General features: G+C 32.8%; 1 pseudogene; it reads left to right on the forward strand.

Moving 5' to 3' along the window:
• The first annotated feature begins 1441 nt into the window (after window positions 1-1441).
• Window positions 1442-3209, forward strand: LOC114902428 (annotated as a pseudogene).
• The last annotated feature ends 18340 nt before the right edge of the window (window positions 3210-21549 follow it).

Below are 21549 nucleotides of genomic sequence, written 5' to 3' on the forward strand. Positions count from 1 at the left end.
TTATCTAAGATCATTTCTAATTCAAAAATTCAGTAAGCAAGTTTCTCTTCATTATTTATGTCTGTGTTTAGTGAGAATAAAGTACAACATTTCTACAAATTATTCATTTGTGCTCTCCCTTTCCATTTCAGGTCACTGGAGGCATGGCACTTAATCTATTGGTTAACCATTTTAACCTGAGGGGTTGTTGGCAATAAATCCTCTTTAGAAGGCTTTCTAAAGTCCACTGATGATTTCAAAAGAGCTTGAAAATCAATCAGATTAACTAAAACATTTTCTACTCAGGCATCTATTAGAAAACTGATGTCTGTATAATGCTTCTTTGACATTGTGAACCTCTATCAACTCAGCTCTACAAAATGAGTACTGAAAATTAATACTTGAAGGCAGATTTTTCCTAAACTGCGTTTTTTCCTGAAAATTCTATTTCTAATTTGTGTTAGGTTAATATGGGCAGTGACTTTTTCTTTGAAAATTATTAGGTCATCTTTTGAGGGTCTCTGTCTCTCTCTCTGTATACACACACACACACATAATATTTTTAGATTAAAAAAAAACTTCAAAGAAAGGAAAAAATTATATGTCAGTCCTTTTTCTTTATTTTCAATAATTGTAGGAGTGCATAATAATTGGCAACTTAACATATGGGTACAATTATGACACACTGGGTGCAATTAGAAGATGAGTCAGATCAATCTGATAATAATTAGCTTATTAACTTTGACAAGCCATTTAAATTCTCTGGACTGAAGCTTCTTCACTGAACAATCAATGACTTGGATCTTATTACCTTTATAATACTATACAATATATTTCTGAGATACATGACTATTTGTATAATCAATTAGGAGGACTTTTTATAAAGCAGGTATTGTGTTTATGTCATTCACTCCTATATTAACCAATACCTAAAATCCATCATCAAAAGTAGATTGCCAATAAATATTAATATAAAAATGATGCAATTTTCTTGTATTAGTTTGATGTAGTTTTGAGTAGAAATTTTCAAAATCAAGTGACACAACAATATACAGGCATATCTCATTTTATTGTGCTTTGTTTTATTGTACTTTGCAAACATTGCATTTTTTGTAAATTGAATGTTGGTGGCAACCCTGCATAAAGCAAGCCTATCAGGCCCATTTTTCCAATAATATTTGCTCACTTGTGTCTCTGTGCCACATTCTGGTAATTCATACAACACTTCAAATGTTTTCATCATTATTAAAATTGTTATGATGATCTGTGATCAGTGATCTTTGATGTCACTATTGTGATTGTTTTGGGGCATAATGTAAGATAGCAAACTTGATCAATAAGTGTTGTGTGTTTTCTGAATTACTCCACCGGCCTGCCTTTCCCCATCTCTCTCCATCTCCTTGGCCTCCCTTATTCCCTAATACACAAGAATATTAAAATTAGACCAGTTAATAACCCTACAATGGCCCCTAAGTGTACAAGTTGAAAGAAGTGTTGCACATCTCTCATTTTAAATCAAAAGCTAGAAATTAAGCTTAGTGAGAAAGGCATGTTGAAAGCTGAGAAAGGCCAAAAGCTGGGTCTCTTACACCAGACAGTTGGCCAAGTTGTAAATGCAAAGGAAAAGTTCTTGATGGAAATTAAAAATGCTACTCCATTGAATACATGAATGTTAAAAATGTGAGACAGGCTTATTGCTGATATGGAGAAAGTTTTAGTGGTCTGCACAAAATATCAAACCATCCACAATATTCCCTTAAGCCAAAGCCTAGTCCAGAGGAAGGCCCTAACTCCCTTCAATTCTGTGAAGGCTGAGAGAGGTGAGGATGCTGCCAAAGAAAACTTGGAAGCTGGCAGAGGCTGGTTCATGAGGTTTAAGGAAAGAAACTATCTCCATAGTATGAAAGTGCAAGGTGAAGCAGAAAGTGCCGATGTAGAAGCTGCAGCAAGTTATCCAGAAGATTTAGCTGAGATAATTTACGAAGGTGGTTACACTAAACAATAGACTTTCAGTATAGATGAAACAGACTTATATTGGAAGAAAGTGACATCTAGAATTTTCATAGCTAGAGAGGAGAAGTCAGTGTCTGGCTTCAAACCTTCAGAGGACAGGCTGACTTTCTTGTTAAGGGCTAATGAGGCTCAACTTTAAGTTGAGGCCAATGCACATTTACCATTCTGAAAATCCTAGGGCCCTTAGGAATTATGCTAAATCTACTCTGCCTGTGCTCTATCAATGGAAGAACAAAGCCTGGATGACAGCATATCTGTTTACCACATGGTTTACTGAATATTTGAAGTCCACTGTTGAGGTCTACTACTCAGAAAAAATAAGTTTTCTTTTAAAATATTACAGTTCATTGACAATGCACCTGATCACCCAAGAGCTCCGATGGAGATATGCAATTAGATTAATGTTGTTTTTATGCCTGCTGACACATCATTCATTCTGCAGTCCATGGAGCAAGGAGTCATTCTGACTTTCAAATCTTACTATTTAAGAAGTATATTTCATAAGTCTATAGCTGCCATAGATAGTGATTCCTCTGAGGGATTTGGGCAAAGTAAACTGAAACCTTCTGGAAAGGATTCACCGTTAAGATGAATCTTAGATGCCATTAAGAACATTCATGACTCATGAGAGAGGTCAACATTAACAGAAGTTTGGAAGAAGTTGATTCTGACCCTCATGGATGACACTTTGAGGGGTTCAAGACTTCAGTGGAGGGAGGAACTGCAGTTGTGGTGCAAATAACAAGACACCTAGAATTAGAAGTGGAGCCTGAAGACGTGACTGAATTGCTGTAATCTCATGATAACACTTTAACAAATGAGAAGTTGCTTCTTATGGATGAACAAAGTAAATTGTTTCTTTCAATGGAATTTACTCCTGGTGAAGATACTGTGAAGACTGTTGAAATGACAACAAAGGGTTTAAAGTATTACATAAACTCAGTCAATAAAGCAGTAGCAGGTTTTGAGAAGACTGACTCCAATTTTGAAATAATTTCTGCTGTGGGTAGAATGCTATCAAAGAGCATTACATCCTACAAATAAATAGCTCACGAAAGGAAGTGTCAGTCGATGCAGCAAACTTCCCTGTTGTCTTCCCACAACTACCCAAGCCTTCAGCAGTCACTACTCTGATCAGTCAGTGGCCACTAACATCCAGGTAAAACTCTCTACCATCAAAAAGATTAGGACTCACTGAAGACTTAGATGATGGTTAGCATTTTTTAGCAACAAAGTATTTTTTTAAATTAAGGTATGTACTTCGTTTTTATAGACATAATGCTATTGCACACTTAATAGACTTCAGTATATTGTAAATGTATCTTTTATATGCATTAGGAAACCAAAAAACTTGTATGACTGGCTTTATTTTGATATTTTGTTTATTGTGATGGTCTGGAATGAAACTTGCAATATCTCTGAGGTAGGCCTGTATTTCATATAATGCACAAAGCACACATAACCAACCTATTGTAAGACATTTTTAAAATTAAGATTTCAGAAATTGAATACAGTTAGCTTTCCTTGAGCTTATTCTCATCATGGAGGGGTATGTGCTCTTATGTAAGCCAAGACAGAACTGAGTTGCCAGAACAAAATGAGCCCTTGAAATCTCTATAGTATCTATCAATATCCACTCCAAATAACTTGTTTATACTTATAATAGGCTCCCAATAAACATCTATTCAGTTAAAGCAAAAAATAAAATATTAATCTCCAGAGTCAACTACCACAGATATTCCATGTCATTTTCTGAAGGCAGTGAGCATTACACAATTTGCAAAACATCTAAGGAGACTAATTTTGATGAACAATTTGAAGTTAATGGAATCTCTTGTCACCAGTGGCAGTGGTGAGAGTACAGCTGATTTCATTTCAAAAGGTACTACCCTACTCTGAAGTAGTCCTTATAACAGAAAATCAAGAACATCCCTGAGATGGTTTCAAAGTAGGAATTTTAAGGAAACCTATCCCCTGATCCATTCCAACATAAAAAAATGTTCCAATAATATAAATGTCAAATGCCATCTCTCAACAAATATGTCCCAAATTCTAACTGGTACTGAGTAATATCATTTCTAATACATAAATTATATCTTATATTTATGTGTAACACTTTGTATGTATTATATACACTTAATATTACAATTGCCTTATGATGTTAACATTAAAATAGTCTTTATTTCCTTCAAGTAAGATAAAAATGAACCTGAGTCTGAAAGTTGAATTGTCTGATCAAGATTTAAGTACTGCTGTTAAATTACATTGTCAGCCTTGTAATAAATTCTCATTAAGAATTTACACCTTTGTGAACAGATTAGCAGCCCTAGTTGATTTTGATCTGTTAACTTCAATTTGCAGCTTTAAAAAGTGTAACCTCACCCAGATTTATGGTTTGAAGCTCTTGTGTTTGAATTAATGAATTTTACATTTGATCTCATATTAAGCAGAATTTTGGTTAAGTACATATATTTCTGAGTGGAAACTCGCCTTAACTCCTGAACATTGAATATATTTTCATAAATGCCCCCATTTATTAATCTCCAAACATTTGAAGCAATGACTTTACATCTCATTTATTATCTGTCAACCATCAGTTTCTGCTTTCATGTAATTATGAGAAGAACTTATCCTGTGTTTTTATCTTCACATCATCCTCCTGGACTTTGCCTGCAGTGATAGACATATGGTCAGGATGTTCTAATTCAGTTGTTAACATACCATATTGCACATAACAGTCATTTATCATAGAAGCTGTTAAAGATTCTGGGAAAAACCAGGGACAATAATTATAAATTATCACTTGTAATTATCTTTTAAGGTTTGAAAAATCAGGGTTTATAGATATTCATTATGTGAAGATGAGTTCTTGTTCAAAATAAATATGGAAGCTGAGTGCAGGGCCTGTTTTCTGGTTCTTATTTCATCCACTTTATTTTGGCATTAAATGCATCAAAAATGTTTGGCCACTTGACAAACAATACGATCCTATATCATATAGTATATGATAGTACTTAAGTAGACTCAAAATATTCTATATCATACAAATAAACTTATTTTTTACTTAAATAGACATCAATAAAACGTAATGGGGCAGCTAATTAGCCTTAAGTACAATTGTAGGAATATTTATAAGAGAGTTTTATTTTAATTGGCATCGTGGAGATTTTTTTTCAGTCATTTTCTTTATTATTGCCAATAGTTTCACTTTCTCCAAAACCTTGATTTCAGGGAACTCTGACCAACATGTCCTGATCTTCCAGTTTTCCTTCCTCCACCTCTTCAAAAATGTGCTTCACCCATCCAGGATCTCTAGCTTTGACTGCCTCTCAGTCCTTCTTTATTATTCCTTTTACATGCTTATTTTCCTCTTCAGCCATTTTACTACCTGGTTTATCCTATCACCATTCCTTTGCATATAGGTTCAATCCCGTGTTCTTTCCTTTTCCATCCTACATGTATGGAACAGTGGAAGTGGTTGTGGTATTTACCTTAGGCCCAACATGTAAAGAGGCAACGAAAGCTCATAATTAAGATAATAGTATTTTCAGGGCTTCCCTGGTGGCACAGTGGTTGAGAGTCCGCCTGCCGATGCAGGGGACACGGGTTCGTGCCCCGGTCCGGGAGGATCCCACATTCCGTGGTGCGGCTAAGCCTGTGAGCCATGGTCGCTGAGCCTGCACGTCCGGAGACTGTCCTCCACAACGGGAGAGGCCACAACAGTGAGAGGCCCGCGTACTGCAAAAATAATAATAATAGTATTTTAATGCAATAGTTTTTTAAAATTAGTACAAAAAACCCACCACAAGCAAAACACCAAATTATAAATAAAGGCAGGATTGGTATTTTTTTTTTGTCTCAGGCATCGACATGGCTCATCCAGGCACTGTTATAGATCCTACCTACCAAAGTCGTATAACTTATTATCAAAGAAATTGATTTACACTATTCCAATTTCTTATAGAGTGTTTATCTTTTTCATATGAGAGGGTGGATATAATATTGGAAATATTAGAAACTTTTGAGTCAATCTAACTGGTTTCAAGTCCCTGTTTTGCTCTATATCATGCATTTACTTTGGTGAATTTAAATAAATACCTGGGCCCTTAGTTTAACTCATCTGTAAAATGGTAATATAAATAAGGGGTAATCAATTTTAATTGAATAAGTTATTATTAACTATGGCAACCTGTTTTCAAAAATACATCTTCTCTATTTCAAGTTTAAGTTGACTATGCTTTTAAAAGATGCTTAAACATGTCATGCTTTTTTTGAACTTTGTACATGCTGCATCAGAGTCTTCCTCCTTCCCTTCTTTACCATGGCCCATCTCTTATAAAATTACTACTTATCTTTCAGAACTCAGCCAGGTTGCTACTTCCTCAGGAGATTGTTATCTAACCCCTAAACTAGATTACCCGTTATAAGTACTCATATCACTGTGTGCTTTGTAACATTTGTCAAAGTTGAAATGATTGTTTTAGGCAATTAATTGTTTACTAGCTGCCTCCTATACTGAATTTAAAGTAAGAGTTCAGTTTTTTTTTTCTCGATATTTTATGTACAACATATAACACAGTGTCTAGGAACAGTAGACACTAAAAGCAAACAGCAAAACATTTTTTTATGAGTAATGTTTGAATGATGTTATCAACCTGGTATTAGTTGATTTTTCTTCCCCTCAACATTCTAATAAAAGATTCTGGAAGACAAAGACAAAAAGTATTCAAATCAAATAATTTATTCTAAGATTTTACAGGATGTAGAGCAGGGTAAGTTTGATGCCAAGAATCAGGATAATTTACAATCATAGAGCTTATTATTATATTAGGTTAATATGTCAACAATAAATTCTCATGGTAATCTCCTGTCATACTTAAAATACATATTATATAATTCAACATTTATTCCTATTGATGTATCTTGAAACACTCTAACTAAAAATGATGAAAAAACATTCTTAAGAAATGTCAATGAAACACTTAATAGCAAACCATTAAATCTGTTTGTATATTCTCTGAAATATTACAGCTACACAGAAATAAAAATATGACTATTAGGAACCAGGATAGAAATTATTATTATTTAACTGGAAACCACTGTTTTAGCTGTGTGGCTTTAGAGAACTTTAGACTCCTTACCTGTATAATTTTACAAAACACAGTTATTTGAAAAAAAAAACCTCATGTGATAAGTGACATTTTTAAACTGCAAGACAAAATATAAATATTTTATGCTTATATTATTATTATACACAAGGTGATTTTTAGTCTAAAGGGATATTTGGAGTTTATAAAATTTACTGTAGCAATGAATGTGTCTAATATTGCAATTAGGCAATCATTGTTAAAACTGAAATCACTAATCTAAATAACGACATATTTTTAACATTTGTCTTTCAGGAAATTATTTTCTTTTCTCTTTAAAGCATCAGCTTGTCCTTTGGTAAATCAGGGGGCGTGGTTTTCTGTCCCTAGAGATTACAACATGCTACAGAAAGTCTATCAAAATTCAGCTCAGCTGTCTGCAATCCAATTTAGGCTTCTCATCTTTAGTCATGATGTCATGCTTCAAAGGACAGTGCGACAAGAGTATACTTACTCTGTGACAGCTAACAGCCCTGCTTAGAAAATCTTAGCTCCAAGAAAACATAAAAATCTTAACTCAAAGATGTGGTCAAGTTAAACTCTGTTCATACCCACCTGAAACACAAAAAGCAGAGTCTGAGGTTACTCAGCTGTGAAGTAACAATGCTGTTGCACGGTAATCACTGAGCTATCTTCTTGTTTTCCCATGAAATGCATTTTGCCAAATATAGTGGATTTGATAACAAAGCAAAGAGGTGATATCTTAGACAAAGTGTTCAGTTCACATATGAAACCAATGATAACAACTGGGGTTGTTCATGGTGGAGATGACAATAATTAACTATATTTTATAAACCTAATTTTAATAAAGTCATCATAAGTGTTAATACAAAGTACAAAGCTCCTAAAATTAATTTTAAAAGTATTAGTGAATATGCAGTTTTGATTCATATACAAGTATATTTTATAGAGATTAGACAATATTCTAATTATTACATAAAAAATATTTCAAAAGTTTTCAATGGATGCACTTAATTTAACTGTTATGAATTTTATTCTTCATATAAATGAATGATTTCCTGAACTAATCTTTCCATAAATCCAAAATGTAGCTTAATTTACAAAAACACTGCAAAAAATTTATAAATTTGTATTTTCATTAATTGGCATACTATATTTACTTATGTTTATGGAAAGAGTGGAGTTCTAGTCCTTTGCTGTGTGCTTTAAAAGCCTTGTAAACTCAAAATGTTGACAGTCTTATTTACATTCAAAAGGACATTTGTAGAAATAGTAGAATCAAATGAAATTTTACTTTAAGTGTTCAGACATCCAATTTATTTAATTAAGGTCAAAGAGTTTTGGAGTCACAATCATAAAAGGGACTTAGTTAACCACATTTTTTACAGATGAGTATACTGAGGAACAGAACACTTTGGGGATCCACAGAGGACCACTCTACTGGTTATTGATAGATCAATATCTGAAGACCATAACTCTGAATGCCAGTATACTACACAAATATGAATTTTACTATGAAGTTATCTTGAAACCTACCTAAACCTAAGACAATAGATTTAATATAGATGATTAAATTCTTGAAAGAATAACTATTATTAGGAAGATATTTTATCACCATAAATTTGTTTAAGCACATGTTAATGGATGATAGCCATTTTCTTAGCCTAGAATGGGAGATTATTTTTGTGATAGAAAAATAAATCTAGATATTAATCTAGATTATTCTATTTAAATATGTAGTTTGTTATATGTGAAGCAATTACAGAGAAATACTTATTTCTATGCAACATGCAATTGATGTCATACACTTCACATACAATTGTATGTAACATTTAATTCCACAAACTTTTTGTTTTAATTTACCATTCAATAATAATCACATTACATAAAAACAAATATAAGAATATGTTTATAGTTAAAAGAAAAAAATCATGACTCATGAGCTTAAAATACACTTTTAACTTGTTAAACCATTCATACTTATTATAAAATGAATGTAAAGCCAAGCCTTAGAAAATCTGTAGCCATGCAAATAAAAGTTACATTCTGAATGTAAATTTAAGTATATAGGTAAGAATTCATATCTTCATATTCTAGACTTCACCTGGTCATTTTGACCCCAAATATCAATCTGCCAAAATGTATACCTCAGGTTGATTTTTATCACTGGTGGGATCAAATAAGAAACAGCATGCTGAATGCCAGTAATAACTGTCATGCAGCCTTACCACTTGTGAGCGTCCACAGTGAAAGTATCAGCTTACCGAGCAGACTGTAGTTGAATACAATGTGATCCCCTCCTTTGTTATAAAATATTCAAATTATTTTTAATTAAAGACACTGAGATTAACAAAAGGCCTATTTTCTAAATGCATACATGAATTAGATGAGAAGGTAATATTAAATTATAACTTTAATACTCAAGACCATTTTAATAGTTTAAAACTTTTTTTTTTTTTTTTGCGGTGCGCGGGCCTCTCACTGTTATGGTCTCTCCAGTTGGGGAGCACAGGCTCCAGACGCGCAGACTCAGCGGCCATGGCTCACGGGCAAGCCGCTCCGCAGCATGTGCAATTTTCCCAGACCGGGGCACGAACCCGCGTCCCCTGCGTTGGCAGACGGATTCTCAACCACTGCGCCACCAGGGAAGTCCAGTTTAAAACTTTTGAATCAAACCCTCAAAATAAAATTTAACCCATTTAAAATTCTATAATCATTATTTTACTCAATTCTTGGTACAGCATAGTTGATATTGGCATTCTTACAGTTCTATTTACCTATCATTTATCTAGTTAAAGATGAATAGAAATGTCCTCCTATCAAAAGGGGCTACCTTTTTGAATGTTACATTGAAAGAAACAGAATTTTTCTGGAGTCATTTGTTTCACCTCTGGAATATTAGGTTGCATCTAGGGTAGCAAATTTTAGAAATGAACACCAGCCATATAACATTCTGTGATGAGAGAGGAATCCAATTGTTAATATCTTTATTGTTCCTATATGATAATAAAATGAAATATTTATAATAGTTCAGTTATTTTGAAAATATATTTGTTCTATGTGACTTCAGAGAGCAAAAAAGGGAACAATTTTTGAATAAAACACATGAATGATCTGACAATGAGGTTTTGGTACATATGCCACAGGGCTTGACTAACAACTTATGCTGTCCAACTTTGAACAGATGGCTCCTCGTGATAATGACATTCCACTTATAGACATGAACATTGAGAGACTGGGTGACAGTGTGTTCAGTGATGATGAAGAAGGGATTCATGCAATCAAAAGTATTTTGTGCTAATGTGATTTGATGATCATGTGGAAGTTTACTGTACAATTTTAATATTTAATATTCATTATCATATAAAATACAAGCTGTATATAAATAAAATATTTTATATGATTTTAAACAGCAATTACAAAGACCACGAGAGGATTTAGATAGATAGATACATAGGTAGATAGAGACAGAGAGACAAAGATATACGCACATACACAGACAGATAAATGCAGAAACAACATGAATGTTTGATACTAATTATATGCATTACTGAGAAGATCTAAATATTGTTTTAAGAGATAATGTTTTATGTAAATCATCATCTCTTCAAAAATTTTTTCTAGCTCAATAGCTGTCTTTTGTGTTTCTAGAATCATAGTAACTGTATATTGCATTTCTAATACTGTTCTCCATTTCTCCTAATCTGTGTTTCCTATTTTCCTTTTGGATTTATTGAGATATAATTGACCTATAGCACTGTATAAGTTGTATAGTGTAATGACTTGATTTGCATGTACTGTGAAATGATTGCCAAAATAAGTTAACATCCATCATCTCATATATGTATAAAAAAAAAAGAAAAAAAATGTTTTTACATTGTGATGAGAACTTTAAGATCTACTTTCTTACCAACTTTCAAATAAACCATAGAGTAGTTTAAACTAGCCCTCATGTTGTACATTACATACCCAGTACTTATTTATCTTTTAACTGGAAGTTGGTATGTTTTGACAACCTTCAACTCCCACAACCATCACCCACATCTGACCACAAATCTGATCTCTTTTTCCCATGAGTTTGGGATTTGTTTGTTTGTTTGTTTGTTTATTTGTTTTAAGTTTGTTTTATATAGCATTTGTCTTTCTCTGTCTGACTTATTTCATCTCACATAATGCTCTCAAGTTTCATCCGTGTTGTCACAAATGGTGGGTAATGCTTTTCATTAGAGAAATTTTGAGCTTGGTTCTATTAAATGTAAGGTATCAACCTAGTACAACTTTAAATTAATTTCATAGTTTACAATTTTACAAAGTTTTATAAGCTTGAACTCTACATCTATGTTATAGCAGACTCATTCTTAGTTGTAAATTATCAAAAGAGACTTATTTTTTTCCTTCTTGAAACTTCAGTGTGTTAGGGTGCTTTCTTATTTTTCATAAGGTGGTAGAATGTCATAATATTCACCATCTTGAAATGTGTAAAAATTGGAAATATTGATGATGAATTAACACTATTTTAGCTTCCCATAAAAATAATCTATGTTTACTACTAGACAACCTTAAACTATTATTTGATCAGGTAGATCAGCATACTTGGAATAAAATGTTTCATTTTAGCAGTGGTCACTGCTCTTAATAATGAGTTACATTCACCCTAAATGACAAACCCATTAACAGCAGTACATTATCAGCTCTGAGGGTCTTTGAATTTTATTTTAATGTAAGAAAGTTTACAGAATTGTCAAAAACGCTCAAAAGGGGTTTTGTACAAATTAAATTTTGGGAAATAACTTATTTGTATATTATTATATATCTATATAATATATATTAATATCATAGCCAAAACTTCATGTTTTCCATTTTTAATTTTTAAGGCCTAATTAAAGTATACATTTCTTACATCTTTGTCATATATCCATACTTTTATTCTATTCAATGCTGCTAAAGATATAAGACACCTACAAAATCAATCCATCATCTGCAATTTATTAAAAGTGATGGCAGGAACAAAACTAAAATGTATACATATATATGTATATATATACATACATATATATATATATATATATATATATATATATATATATATACACACACACAAAGTGGAATGCGATAAACACTACAATAGAAAAATATATGTTGGTAAATAGTGCCTAATGGGAGATTCTATTTTTTAAGTAGGAAGACGCTAGAATTTGGAATGGCATTTAGAGGACAAATAAGAATTTTGAAAGCTTTGAGAAGTTTGACAGAAGAGATGGAGGTAGAGGGAGACATAGTTTTACAGGAACTATACCAGAAAAGGTGGTTGACAACTTGATGGAAGAATGGTCTTTGTTGATAAATCCCAGTATGCTCATGACTTAAACTTGGTTTTTAACATATATATTTACTTGTTCCTTCTCTGCTACTAATGAGAAGAGAAATAGGAAGAAAGAAAATGTAGGATTTCTCAAGAAATGACATTAAGAAAAAACAATAAAAATCAAGAAAACATCATAGTTTACTTATGAGTGCAAGGTATGTGTAAAACAATGACCAAGTTATTAGGTTCTGGAATAAATAAATGCTAGTTAACTATGCATTTATGCAACTGTGTGCCTATTATATTTGCTAAAATCTCCTAATTTGGAAAGAGAAGTATGAGAGATAATTATCTGAACTTTCCTTCTGTTTTAGCGTTTCACAGAAGTTATGATTTCTGATTATTTTTTCCATGAGCAGAGAAGAAATTAAGTGCATATACCTAAATGATTAGTGATACCTATATATAGAACATACTACATTTACTACTGTTGATTTCTGAGCCTCTAGAATGTTTCATTACAAATAGCTTATATTCAATTATTGTTTGATTGACTGGATAATCTTTCTATTCTTATTATTAATTTCTTTATTGTATCTCATTATCAGTATATTCATTGAATTTGTATATTGTTGTCTGTCCAATATCAGTAGTTCTGGGGAAACTCTTTACATAATTTTTAATAAAGTAGGCATTTCTTTAAAGTTAAAATTGTAATAGTATCAATACATGAGGCAATATCACTTATTGATTACTGGGAATGAACTTTGGAGTTTAAGAAATTTGATTCTAACTCAGGCTATATCACTAATAGGCTTGTGATCTTATTCCCTCCAAATTATAAGCATTGGTTTCCATCTTTGTTAAAAGGTGATAATAATACTACCTCATGAAGAAGATTATTGTGAAGATTCCTTAAATATTATTTGAAAAATATTTAGTACTGTGCTTAGCCAATAAGGAGCTGCTCACTATGTAGCCACTATTATTACTTTTTAAGATATTCATTATTTGAAGTACCTGTTTTGCAACATATTCAAGGCAATGAAGTTATCCCAATACCAAGGACCCCTTTGTAACTAATATCATAACATAAAATTAGAGAACAGCATTGCAGCATGGTAAAAAAAGATTTTCAGTGCTTGTCATGGAATCATTGAATATGCTGATTTAAGTAACTATGCACTGGGTTTCAGGGGTTACTGTTATCATCTAAGTATGTGCGAGGGATTGAAGACAAGTGACAGCAAAGCCGAATTCTGCTGTCACTGTGAATTCAGAAGACCTTCCCAGAAGTAAAGGTAACTTGTGACTTTTTTTCCATGTTTTCCAGTTGTCTAGTCTCTTTCAGATTGGCAATATCAACTCCACATCTGGACAGCTCACATATAACCAGTGATGTGCACTCCCTCCTGAGGAGCTGCCATTCTCTCTGAGCCTCTTTCTAGGTTCCCTGACTCAGTGCTTGTTGGCTTTGTAGAGGAATCTTTGAATTTGCTTTTGCAACACAAAAGTAAAGCCCTATGGGTAGTCATGCTGCACTTTGCTTGGTGAGAAGTGGGAAGTAAGCAGGGTACTTTTTGTATCCTCAAATAAACAACAGGGTCTTAAACAAACTACTGAACCATGCTACTCTGAGTTTTTACTGCCAGGGAGATAAAGATAGGTACCCATCTATACACTATATGGGTAGTACCCTAGCCTGAATAAGCCTTTTGCTTTACAGAATTGAAGATGAATTAAAGTGGACCATGCCTGGTCTTGCTCATTCTTTTGTTGACCAGTGAGAATGAGATGCCTGTGGTTTATTATATATAGCATGTGTAAAATAACAGATTTTTTCTGTTTATGTACTAAATATGACATTATTCAATTTCAAGATTTAATTTCAGAACTTTTGCTACTACCTTATTATCAATAATTAGAAAATGAAAAGATATATTATTGTCCACTGATAAGTGGTAAACATGACTTTTCTCAAACAAAAATAATACTGTTTCTTTGCTGATTTACACTTTCTATTGGAGAAAGATACTTTAGATATTCTTGAATCATAAATTATTAACCTTCCCCTAAACCATACTGAACTTTAGCTTTGAGGATCCCAAGTACTTTTCAGGGGGTTCACTAAACAGTTTAGACACTTTGGGCAAGGTAATTGTTGTAGGGGATCTCGTGCATTATATCAATAAGATGTTTAGTATCATTGCATCACTTACTTCTACTCACTAGATTACAGTTGTCATCTGACCACCTGTGTGAGTTGAGACAACCAAAAATGTCTCCAGACACTGCCAAATTATCTCCTGTTGAGAATCACTGTCCTAAAATATTATCTATATTTTTAACTCTTACTCTATCATGAATTGCAGTAAAGTTTTTCAGAGGCTACATGATTTGTGATGTCACGAGATTATTCTGTTCACCGGAAGATGTTTTAATTTTGCTTTCTTTTTAAAAAAAATTTAATGTAATAAAAACATAAAAAAACTGTCATTTTAACAATTTCAAGTGTACAATTCATTGGCATTAATTACTTTCACAATGTTGTACAACCATCACCACTGTGTCCAAATTTTTTGATCACTTCAAATAAGAAGTCTATAAAAATTAGTAATTCCCATTTCTCCTTCCCTTCAGCCCCTGATAACCTCTAATCTACCTTCTGTCTCTATCTACATATTACATATAAATGGAATCAGACATATGTGTCCTTTGAGTCTCGTTTATTTCACTTAGCATAAAATACTTAAGGTTCATCCGTGTTTAGCATGTATCAGAGCTTCATTCCTTTTTATGGCTGAAAAATATTCCATTTTATGTATTATGTATTAATAACATTTTGTTTATTCATTTATCTGTTCAGGAACAGTTAAGTTGTTTCCACCCTTTGACTTTTATGAGTAATTTTGTAATGAACATTAGTGTATATGTATCTTTTTGAGTCCCTATTTTCAATTCCTTTGAGTACAGTAAGTCCCCTGCACATAAACGAGTTCCATTCCAAGAGCGTGTTTGTTAAGTCCAATTTGTTCATAAGTCCAACAAAGTTAGCCTAGGTACCCAACAAACACAATCGTCTATATAGTACTGTACTGTAATAGGTTTATAATACTTTTTACACAAATAATACATAAAAAACAAGGAAACATGAAAAATAAAGAAAACACTTTTAATCTTATAGCATAGTACTTTGAAAAGTACAGTAGTACATACAGTACAACAGCTGGAATACAGGGGCTGGCATCTAGTGAACAGGCAAGAAGAGTTACTGACTGGAAGAGAGAGAGGAGGTGGGGGATAGTAGAGCTGAAGGATCATCAGCAAAAGAGATGGACAGAGGGCAAGCTGCAATTTCACTCACACCTGACGCTGATGGAATGCACATTCACATCTTTGAAAGTTCGCAACTTGAAGTTTCGTATATAGGGACTTACTGTATATACCTGGGAGTGGTATTGCTAGGTCATATGGTAGTTTTATATTTAACTTTTTGGTATATTGACAAATTGTTTTCCATAGTAACTGCACCATAGTAACTATCCTATGCACAAGAGCTCCAGTTTCACCACATCCTCTCTAACACTTGTTTTCCATATTTTGGACTATTGCCAACCTAGTAGATGTGAAGTGGAAGTGGTATATAATTATGATTTTGATTTGCATTTACTCAATAAGTAGTGATGCTGAACAGTTCTTCATGTGTTTGTCATTACTATATCTTCTTTGCTGAAATTTCTGTTCATATTCTCTGTCATTTTAAATTGGGTTGTCTTTTTGTGGCTGAGTTTTAGGAGTTTTAAATATCTATGTATATTCTAGATATTAAGCCCTTCTCAGACATACCATTTGCAAATATTTTTTCTGTGCTGCAGGTCGTCTTTTCACTTTCTGGCAACATTCTCTGGTGCATTTTTTTTTTTTTGATGAAGTCTAATTTATCATTTTTTTCTTTTGTTTCTTGTATTTTGGTGTCATATTTAAAAATCCATTGCCAAATCCAGGGTCATGAACCTTTATGTTTTATTCTGAGCTTTATGGTTTTAGCTCTTATATTAGGCCTTTGACCCATTTTGAGTTAATTTTTGTACCCAGAGTAAGGTAGAGGTCCAACTTCATTTATTTTGGCATGTGAAAATTCAGTTTACCAGCACCATTTGTTGAAGACTGTTTTATTCCCCATTTAATGGACTTGGCACCCCCAATAAAAGTCAATTTGCTACAGATATATAGGTTTATTTCTTGACTCTCAGTTGTATTCCAATGATCTATATATACAGTATATTCCTATGCCAGTATTACACTGTTTTGATTACTGTAGCATTTTAGCAACTTCAGAAATCAGAGACTGAGAGTCTTCTGAACATGTTCTTTGGCAAAGTTGTTTTGGCAATTCAGGACTCCTATTTCCAGTTTCCTGAGATTTTATTTTTTAATCATGAAAGGGTGTTAGATTTTGTTAAAAACCTTTTCTGCGTCAATTGAGATGATCATTTCTTTTTCTTTCTTTTTTTCTACATTCAACCCCCCATTAATGTGTTATAACACATTGATTGATTTTCTTGTGTTAAATCAAATTTTCATACCTGTGATAAATCCCACTTGGTCATATGCTGTTTGATTCAGTTTGCTAGTATTTTGTTAATGATTTTTGCATCAATATTTATAAAGAATATGGGTCTGAAATTTCTTCTTGTGATTCTTCACCTGGCTTTGGTATCAGGGTAATGCTAAACTCATAAAATGAGTTTGGAAGTGTTCCATTCTCTTCCATTTTTTGCATATATTTGAGAAGAATTAGTTGTACCTTATTTAAATGTTTGGTAGACTTCACCAGGGAAACCATATGAATTTTTCTTTGGGGGAAAGCTTTTGATTACTGATTCAATCTCTTTATTTTTATAGATATATTGAGATTTTCTCTTTATTCTTAAGTCAGTTTAGGTAATGTGTGCTTATAGGGATTGCCCATTTCGTCTAGGTCATTTAATATGTTGGAGTACAATTGTTTATATTTTTTCTTATAATGTTTTTCTTTTTGCAAAATTGGTAGCACTATCCCCACCTTCACTTTTTTTTTTTTTTTTTTTTTTTTTTGCGGTACGCGGGCCTCTCACTGTTGTGGCCTCTCCAGTTGCGGAGCTCAGGCTCTGGATGTGCAGGCTCAGTGGCCATGGCTCACGGGCCTAGCCGCTCCACGGCATGTGGGATCTTCCCGGACCAGGACACGAACCCGTGTCCCCTGCATCGGCAGGCAGACTCTCAACCACTGCACCACCAGGGAAGCCCCCCACCTTCACTTTTGATTTTAGTTATGTGTGTCTTCTCTCCTTTTTCCTTTAACATTTTAGCGAAATGCTCTTCAATTTTGTTTATTATTTAAAAGAGTCACATTTTGGTTTTTTGATTCTCTCTCTTCTATCCTCTATTTTATATACCTCCACTTTAATATTTAATCCTTCCTCTCTTGTACTAATCTTGGATTTAGTTTGCCATTCTGTGTCTAGTTACTCAAGGTGTAAAATTAGGTTGTTTTGATTGTTTCTCTTTTTTAATGCAGGCATTTTCAGGTATAATTTTCTCTCTGATCACTGCCTTTGTTGCATCCCATAAGTTTTGGTATATGGTTTTTCATTTTTATTTCTCTATAAATATTTTCTAATTTCCATTGTGATTTCTTTTTCGACTTTTGGGTTGTTCAAAAGTGGGGTCTCTCCACATATTTGTGAATTTCCAGTTTCTTGTATGTTATTAATTTGTAGCTTCATTCCATTGTCTTCAGAAAGGAGAGTTTCCATGATTTCAAGTATTTCAAATTTATTGAGACTTGTTTAGGGTCCTAATGTGATCTACCTTGTAAAATGTTCCATGTGTCCTTAAAAGTGTGTTTTTTGCCATTTGCTATGCCTTGTAATATTTTTTCTTAATTGCTAGACATGATGCACAGGGTAAAAGGATCTGCTGTAAACAGGCCTTTAGTAATGAGGTAGTGAGGTGTTGGGGAATAGGAATTTTCTATAATTCTATGTTTAGGTCTCCATCCTTTTGTGTGCCTATGCCTTGAATTGTGAATTTAACAAGTGTTTCTCTGTGCCCCCCTACCCCAACCCCTTAGGTGAGACGATGGCTAGAGACAGATGGATCTGGATATTTTCCTTCCCTAGGGCACTTAGGCTCTGATGATACTCTAGCAGGTTAGGATCTGGTTAACTAGTTTCCCCTGAGTGAAGGCCTTGTTAAGAAGAGAGTGCTCTGATGTATTTCATAATGGTTCCTTTTCCCTTCCCCTTCTGGATGCCCAAAGGGATTTTTCTCAATATTTACTGTAGGCACTGGTTAGGCTTCGGGAGATAAATCTCATTATATTGTGTGTACTCCCCTCTGACTGGATCTCCCTGGAGGTTTTAACTCTCAGAAATTGTCCACACTGAAAGTCCAGCATTTCCCCACTTACTGTTCAGGTTGTCTTACCCCAGCACTGTTTCCTAAGGTAGTTTCTGCCCCTGAGTATCTGCTCTGATAAGCCAAGACTACCTGTAACACCTCTGTCTCTCTAATATTGGGGCAACAGTTTGCCCTGAGTTCTTACCTTTCTTGTGAATCCAAGAAGAGTTATTGATTTTTTTAGTCTGTTAAGATTTTTACTTGTTAAGACAGAGGGGAAACTTCTAAGCCTCCTACCTGTGTAAATGGCTTTGCTTGTTTTTTGATATTTTGGGGAGGAGATGAAAACTGGGAGTTGACTACATTTTGCTCTTTCCTTCATTTTTAAAGCTACTTTTATAGAATACAGAATTCTGTGTTGTTAGTCCTCTCCCCTCACCCATTCACCCAGTATTTAGAGATGTTTTCCTTATGTATTCTAGCTTCTTCTTCATTTTCCTAATGATAATTCTGTGCTTATACTTATCATGATTCCTTGTAAGTAATGAATAGCCCCCATTTCAACCTCTATTTGCTTTTAACTTGTTTGTATTATTTATGGTTTTCATCAGGAAAAATGATGCATCTCTATATGATTTTCTTTTTATTTATTGAGCAGGGAATTTGATGGCAACCTCAATCAAATTTGGTCATACTTGTTTTGATTTTCATTTTGGTGTTCATTTCTCTCTCTCTCTCTCTGTGTCTCTCTGTTTCTCTGTCTCTCTGTCTCTCTCTATATATATATTTATATATACACATATACATATTCCTGCTTCATTTTGTCCTTTCTTTCTTCAGAAAATCCAATTACAGTCCAATTATGCCTGTTAGACCACTTAATAGTGTCTCAAAGTCTTGTTCACGTTTCTCAATTTTTCTTTCTCTTAGTGTTTCAGTTTGAATAATTATGTTTTAAGTGCACTTATTCTTTTTCAGTTATGTTTTGCCAGTTGTATCCAATGCCTTTAAAAAAATTCAGGTATCACATAATTTAATTATAAGATTTCCATTTAGTTCTTTCTCATGGTGTTCTAATATCTTCTAATATTTGTCATCCCTTTAAATATTATTGCCTTCTCTAGATTCATTAAATATTTATCATGGTAATTTTAAAGAACTTGTCTATGTATTTATTACAATATCTTGACTATTTTTGGTTCTGTTCACATTGATTTTTTTTTCTTTTTACTATGAATGTCAATTTTTTTTATACATGTCTTCTTAAAATTTTGGATTATATTCTCAAATACTCCCTTCTCAATGTATTCCTTTCCACTGATTAATACCTGGCACTTGAATATGTGTTTGTTTATTTATTTGTCTTTTAATCATAACAATGTTTTGCTCTATGCCACCAGGATAATTTTTTCTTATTTGTTTATTGCTGAAACCATGGTTCACAGAACCTTACTAGAGCCAAAGAAGACACCAATGTCTTTGTTCAGTAAATGAATTTATTTATTCTTGAATACCTTTTAAAATAGTTTGGACTCATTTCCCATGAATAGGCACTTCAGCAAATTTTTGTTTCCTATCTTCAAATAAAGTCAAAGCCATAGAAACTTCCATAGGTAAATCTCCTTCCATGCTTAGTGAGACAAGCTTAATTTAGAAAATTTGGGAAGAAATATTAACATGAATAATTGTCAACAACTTCTAAACATTGTCTAAGCCAAATAACTGAGGAGTCCTCAGGGGGCATATTCATCATTAAAATTACTTAAAGGAGAGAATGAGTGACCAATAGATCATTATAGATTCTCATGGGATTCAAGATGAAGTAATTCTTGTCTTTGCACTTCAAGGTCCTTAGAGACCAAAGAATATGAATAAAAACTATATAATTTTTGGTAAGTATTATATCCTAATGATTATAAGTAAAATTCATATTTGTATGACATGTATATTAAAAATTGTTTAGCAAAAACATAAAATAAAAAAATTATTTTAAATAAGCTATTATGAAGGAAAATATAGGTAGGAAAAGAGGAAATGGGAAAATCTGAGAGAAGATATTTCTCCATTTTTAATATTCAAGAAATTAATGTGGTGGTTAATTTTTGGAGGGGTAGGAAGTCACTTGTTTTCTTTGTTGGAAAGGAAAAAAATTATCAACAATGAGTAACAAGTGAGAGTAGATATATTTTTATATGATAAAGTGAAAATTCATTTCAAACAAAAAAAAACGATTCATTTGCAAATTATCTAAAACTATACAGCCTTCCTAAAATAAAATTAGATTTTCTAAATTAAGAGTTATGTACATCCAATTAATTACTAATATTCTTTACCAAATTTGTAGTTCTGTATATCCACTTCTCATTTTGGGCTTTGAAGTCTTCTAAAGCTTTGACTGAGTCATCAGACTGCATTATCCAGTTTCAGTAATACTGAATAATTTTCCTCAGTTGCTATACTGTGAGGATACCATTTTTTCCCTTTTCACTAACTCAAAATGTACAGCAAACTTTACCATTAAATGCATGATTTTTTTTTAAAGTGACTGCTAATGTATTTGAAGTTTTGGCGTATTTATTGAAATATGAAAACATTTCAAAATATATATTAAATATTCAACTAAAATAATATTTATACCTTTGATTTATTTAATTCTTACTTCAAGTGAATTTTAATATAGGACTCTATTATATGTTTTGGTACATATTATTTAAAAGATTTAATTTCCTCTAGAGAGATACTTGTTTGTAAACATTATAC

This window comes from Monodon monoceros, unplaced genomic scaffold, assembly GCF_005190385.1.
Source record: "Monodon monoceros isolate NGI ecotype Baffin Bay Population unplaced genomic scaffold, NGI_Narwhal_1 Super_Scaffold_20, whole genome shotgun sequence".
Taxonomy (NCBI): domain Eukaryota; kingdom Metazoa; phylum Chordata; class Mammalia; order Artiodactyla; family Monodontidae; genus Monodon; species Monodon monoceros.